Source organism: Diospyros lotus, chromosome 2 (genome assembly GCF_014633365.1).
Source record: "Diospyros lotus cultivar Yz01 chromosome 2, ASM1463336v1, whole genome shotgun sequence".
Taxonomy (NCBI): Eukaryota; Viridiplantae; Streptophyta; class Magnoliopsida; order Ericales; family Ebenaceae; genus Diospyros; species Diospyros lotus.
The window spans coordinates 25,424,101-25,430,655 of NC_068339.1; positions in this window are offsets into that span (position 1 = coordinate 25,424,101).

Sequence of the window (6,555 nt, forward strand, 5' to 3'; positions counted from 1 at the left end):
ATATAAATTTACGCACAGAGCCTTCCATTTTTATTTTTTTTTATCTGAAATAAATCAGCTTAACGGGAAGCAAGAACTGGCTTGTGCCTTATAAACTGAGGTTCCAAACAATGTCAAGCCATCAAAATTAAAAATAATGCTAGAGACTAGCAACAGAAATATCTCCAACAAGGGGATAAGATTGTAATTCTTTTCACCATTTACATTATGTGAGGGATTTAATGATAACATCCATAGCTCTCATATAAGAAAAAGGAACTCATTGGTCTCTTTTCGGTTGTAGAATTTCTAACCATGTAGCTTTTTATTTCTGCCCTTTGGGATAATTAAAATTCCTTTTGGTTCTATTTCCCTGTCTATGTTTTTTGATAATGCCCTTAGTAGTACTGTGCTGCATTTTATTCCTTTTCATTTGTAATTTCAGGTCCACCATAATTTAACAATTCAACTTATAGCAACCATATCTTTACAGACAGTTTCCTCAAACCATACCGAGGATCATCCAAATTATGAATCGATCCAATAAATTGCTAATAATCGAACCCTATAGAGATGCATATCCCATATGTCCATGCTCTTCGCGCCATTCTCTCTTGTTTCTTCGAATTGTCCTCTTCCATTCATGTTCTCTACTTGTTTTAGAATGATATCTATTAAGTTCCATGTAAGACACAAGAAAGGCACTGATGATACAAAATCTCATCCAAGTCTTATATACCATATCTTAATGGTGCAATTATTTGCTTCACAAGTTGACACAGCATTTCTCATCCACGCGTGACACCACTTGTTTGTCTACAGAGCGTTGACTCTTAAGACTCTGCTTTTCCATACATGATGGCCCTTTTTGAGATATCTCATTAAGCGTACAGAAGCTAGTCAAAAACAATATTTTGAGTATCTCTAGTCTATAAGTATCCATACAGGACCGGCTAAAACTAAAAGTTCTCCTTCACGAAGAAAACATGAAGGCCCAAATGAAAAGCAGAACAAAGATTCAGATTGGCCACAATAGCTTAAATAAATTCGTTCTGCAAGCAATAACAATCAAGAAGTGAGCTCTTTCTTTGTTAATTTAGTGAAAGAACATCCCCAACAGAGGAAACGACAAACCTGGAATCGGTGGCTAGTCTTCAAATTGAATTCAGCAGACGACACCCGAGTGACCAAAACAATCTACAAGTTCATACACACTCAAAACAGAGACAGGTATCTTTACAAACCTTGCTTCATTGACATTTCACTAATATCGGAAAGTTCCATCCATTTGCAAATAGCGAATAACAAACTTCTCATTGATCTCAAAGAATCACAATTCAAATGAACGTAATCCAGTAGGCGACACAACTTTCTATCGCTGCCAAAAGGCTACATTTGGAACTTGGACTCGGTGGCATGAAATGAACACGAAAGCAGGGAAAAAATTTCTTGCTTTTATCCCGTTGGATGGAAAATAATAAGAATGACCAGAGACATTTGTCGAAGAAGACAAAGAAAGAAAACTGCTTCATTACTTATCCAAAACTAAACATCTGCAAGTATTTTCATCTCCCTGTTTTCCTTTCCTTCGTCGCATCGGAATCCTAGAAATCCCAACAGAATCAACATGGTGGAAGAAAGAAGGTTTGAATCATCGTACAAAGAGGTCGTACAATCAAAACCCTAAATAGGAAGTGAATGAAGAGAAGATTTATATATATATATATATATATACCTCCGTCCCATTTCTTCAGTTGCATGAGCCTACAGTACGAAGGTTTGGCCACTCTCTCTGTCTCCTTTTATTTGGTATATCCAATATTCAAAAAAAGGGGCAAATTCATATTTGACTAAAATCAAATGTATAAAATCTTTTTTGTACTTTTTACAGAAAAAAAACGTTTTAATTATTCAAACAAACTAATTATATTCTATAATCACTTTTATGTAAGATACCAAAAATACCCTTAATGAGATTTTAAAATAGAAAACCCTACTATTTTTAGCCTCATTTACCAAAATACTCTTATCTCTTTCATATAACATTTCTTCTCTCTCTTCTTTCAAAATTCACGTTACTCTCTTTCTCTCCATTGTCAAACTATCCAAACTCAGTCATTATTCATACATTCAATCTTTTTGCTTGTTGGGTCATTCAATCTTCTTTATCAATTGCAACGATCTCACTGAAGTCTCATTCAACAAGTTTCTTTCTCTCCAACAAATAATTTCACCCAATCTCAAGGTATCTATTCGATTTGTATTTGTTTTATTTTTTTAAAATAATTTTTGTGTTCACATTGCTCATTAAATTTGTATAGAATGATTGTAGTTGTTGGTAGAACATATTTTGATAGATATCATTCTAAATCTGCACTAATTTGGGTGAAAAAAAAAAAAATTCAAAACTGTACATCGTTAACGAGTTTGGTGAGCGATAACAGTTGATCGGGCTTAGTGTCTGAACAAAGCCCCATAGGGCTTAGTGGGGGAACAAAGCCCAATGGGTCTTTGTGGGGGAACAAAACCCGATAGTGTTCCCCCACTAAGCCCGATCGGGCTTGTTTTGGGAACAAAGCCCAATCCACTAAGCTTGATAGGGCTTTGTTACCCCACTAAGCCCGATTATGATTTTTGTTGCCCACAAACCCGATATGGTTTTTATATATATATTATTTTTAAAATAACATGAGTATTTTGTTAAATAATTTAATATTATATATGAGTAAAATAATATAATTTAATATAATATATTTAATTTTATTATATTATTTAACAAAATTTCATTTCTTAAGCATTTGTGCCTAAATGTGTTATGTTAAAATCCTTCAATATTTTTCATAAAATTTTTAAATATTTTTCTTAAACTACATATGAAAAATTATTATGACTTGGTTGTTGGTTTATAAGTCAAAAATCATGTTTAATTGTACAAATCAACTCTTTAGAAAAAGAAAATAAAATACAAATCTCAAAAAACAAATAAACTTACTTACTTATAGTTATAACTTGGTTTAATGAGAAAATTAACCCGATTTAGGTGTGTGTGGGTCCGTTACATCCATGGTAATGGTGAGACTAATTTTTCATTCTTTCAATCTTACAGCAATGGATTTAGTGTAGTTGGTCATCGTGTGGAACAGGGAATGGAATGATAATAAGTATATTGGGGGTAATAGGATGTGTGCGGGAATCTACAAAAATACGACTTTTACTCAATTGGTTGAGATTGTGTACACGGTGACGGGAATTGATAAAACAAGGTACGACATCACCATTCATTTTGTAACGGAACACTCAAGCGAACTTCCAGCTACCAAGTTCCCTATCAAAGACGACTACAGTGTCAGGTTTATTATGTGCGGTGACAGAAAATATAAAGTGATGTACGTTGATATGATTTGTAAAGATGTTGGAGTTTGTAACCTACGTAGTGGTGGTAATCAAGATTCAGGTGTCGTTCCATTTACATCCGCACATAGTCCACTACAAAATGATGATTTTGGTACATATGGTATGGACGGTTTGTCAGATAACACTCCACACACGGATGATGATTGTGATAATGAAATTGATGATAATAGTGACGATAGCGATGATGAGAATAGTGATGGTGGTGGTGATGAAAAAAGAGTGAGTCCGGAGTACCCAGAAGTAAGATTTTCAAGTTCACAATTTGAGGACAACCATTTACAAAGAAACTGGATCGTTCCTAGTGTAGAAAATTATGCACTTGAGGAAACAAGACCCGAAGTGTCGATTCCATACCAGGGTGATCTTTTACACATAGGTGTACTCTTTAAAAGTAAACAAGAACTAATTTTGACATTTGGACAATATTGTGTTGATGTTAAGATGGATTATCGAGTCAGACGTTCGTGCACAATTCGATTTGAGGCTGGTTGCAAGGATGTGAACTGTAAATTTATGCTTCGTGCAAGATGCAGACCTGGTTGTTCGTTTTGGCATGTGGTGAAATTTATGCCGAGTCACACGTGTACTCCGAATGTCTACGATTCACATTTTCGAAGTGTGAAGGCTATTGTCATCGGAAGTTTGTTCTCTGAAAGAGTGACGAGTAGTGAATATACACCTAGAATGCTAATGGGGGAGTTGCTGGAGCAACATGGTGTGCAGATTATATACACTAAAGCTTGGAATCTTGCCTCCTTCTTATCCTTCTCCCCCTTTCCTTCCTATGAAAAATATATAAACAATTACAAAAAATATAAATCAAAACCATTATTATAATAAAAATCATACCACTGTCTCGTATTGTTAGTGGTGCGAACTATCAAGGAATCTTGCCTCCTCTTATCCTTCTCCTCCCCATTCTTTTCCTTTCCCTCCTCATCTAAATGTATCATACTCGACTCGTCCTCATCCCCGTCATTCTCTTCCTCCTCTTCACCCTCTCCGCCCCCAAATTTATAGACGTTGACCCCAACTGAGTGTTGAGGGTTAAAGATCTCCAAAAATTCGTTTCCCGCTCATCATTAGTGGGCTCAAGAGTCGGACTCGATCCTCGTGCTTGCAAAATTATATTATTTAGATAGATATGATTTAAAAATAAACTAAATTTAGAGGTAAGTTGCACACTTACTTCCTTCCTAAGACAGTCGTCGTAATTTTTTATATGTGGCCTTTTTTTGGATAGCCATTTTCTGCATCTTGGAATGTCTACGTCGGACAGTCTGACAGCCCATTTATTCTGAATCCATGGGAACGTTTCGATCAACCACCACTGTAGAGAGCAAAAAAAAAAATGAAAATAAAAATTAAAAAACAAAACAAACATTTAGTTACTATAGACAAATCATATACAATAAGGAGTGATTACGACAAATCATATACAATAAGGAGAGAGTACCTGAAATGCTCATACAAAACCATAAAGGTTGATTTTCTTCCCACCTTTACCAGTCAATTTTTTTTCTTTCGTGGCCAACCGGATGTAATGTTGACTCTTACTGTAGACATATGTACCCCAATGGAACATCTCAAAAGCTTGTAAATCCTCGGACATAGTCCACAAGAAATCATCCACATGCCCACGCTCATCCTGGCCCAACAAAAACATGTCGACCACAACAATGTAAATCAGTTTCAGGGCATCCTCTGAAATCATGTCCTCTCTGTTACTAATAAGTAATTTAAGGTCGTCTCCAGTCACCCCCTCCTTATGTTGTGGAAATAGTCGAGCACGTAAACTTTCCGGCTCAACAGGTTTCGGTTCAAGGCTTTCCCTATCAATAGCCCCAAATCGGAGTCCACTAATAAGTATAAACTTCTGCCTCCTGTACTTGTATGGTGTGCCGCCAATCTCGAACCACATCTCATTGTGGCGGGCACCCGGAAATGTCACCTCCTTAAGTAGAACATGATATATCAACTATGGTGCAGTTAAATGGAGGGACAAAGGCATATTCAAGAAATGTCCTAATGGGCCCTGTAGGAATCTATCCAATAACTTGTATCGGTCTAGAGCATGACGCATCGCCTCAAGGTGTTTGATCCCACAATGAGTAGTAACTCGCATTCCGGGCTATAATATCCGGTGAGCATGAACATAAGTAAATTTTATAGTTTTTTTTTCAGCCATCTGTAAGAAAAAAAAATACAAAACAACAATTGTCTTAGCACATGTAAAAGCACAAGTAAAAGAAGAAGAAGCCCAATTGTCGCAGCCTGATCATCGCAACCCAAACCTGATCGAGCTTTGTTGGGCAGCGATAATCGGGCTGCATCATAGCCCAACGGTCGGGGGAGCCCAATTGGGCGTGGGCTTGGTCGCGGCCGATCGGGCTTTTTTTGCAAACGAAGCCCGATCGGGCTTCGTTACAGGAAGCCTGTTGTAGGGAGATGAAGCCCGATAGGGCTTCCTTCGTTACACGAAGCTCGATCGAGCTTCCTGTAATGAAGCCTAATCGGGCTTCGTCTAGACAAAGATGATGAAGCCCGATAGGGCTTCCTTCGTTACACGAAGCTCCATCAAGCGAGCGACGAAGCCTATCGGGCTTCTAGCCCAACAGGCTTCGTTGCGAACGAAGCCCCATGGTCGCCGACCACGAAGCTTCGTCGGCGACCATTTCCAGCATCTTTGTTTATTAAAATCAACAGAAAAATCAACAGAAAACTCTAACCTTGTTCAGCCAAGATGAGATCGACGTCGGCGGTCGAGTGGCTGTCACGGCGGCGGCGGACGGTTGCTTTGTGAGAGAGATGAAGTGGGTGGGTGAAATGGGTAATAGAGGGTGAGGGGTATTTTAGTATTTGACTATTGTTGTCTTTATTTTTTATTTCTTTTTAATTTTTTAAATAAATAGTGGTCAAATCTGACAAAGTGGCTATTTCATGTAATTAGTTTGTTTGAAAGTATAAAAACGTTTTTTTTTTTTTAAAAGAGGTTAAAAACGAATTTTATATTTAAATAGTGATTACTTTTTGCCATTTCCACAAGATTTAATTACAAAATATAATCCGATAAATTTAGATGATCAGGTCGGGTGATGATTAACGTGGTCAAATTTTAATCTTTGAGTATACAAGTTCACCTATATATGGGTTGGGTGTGCC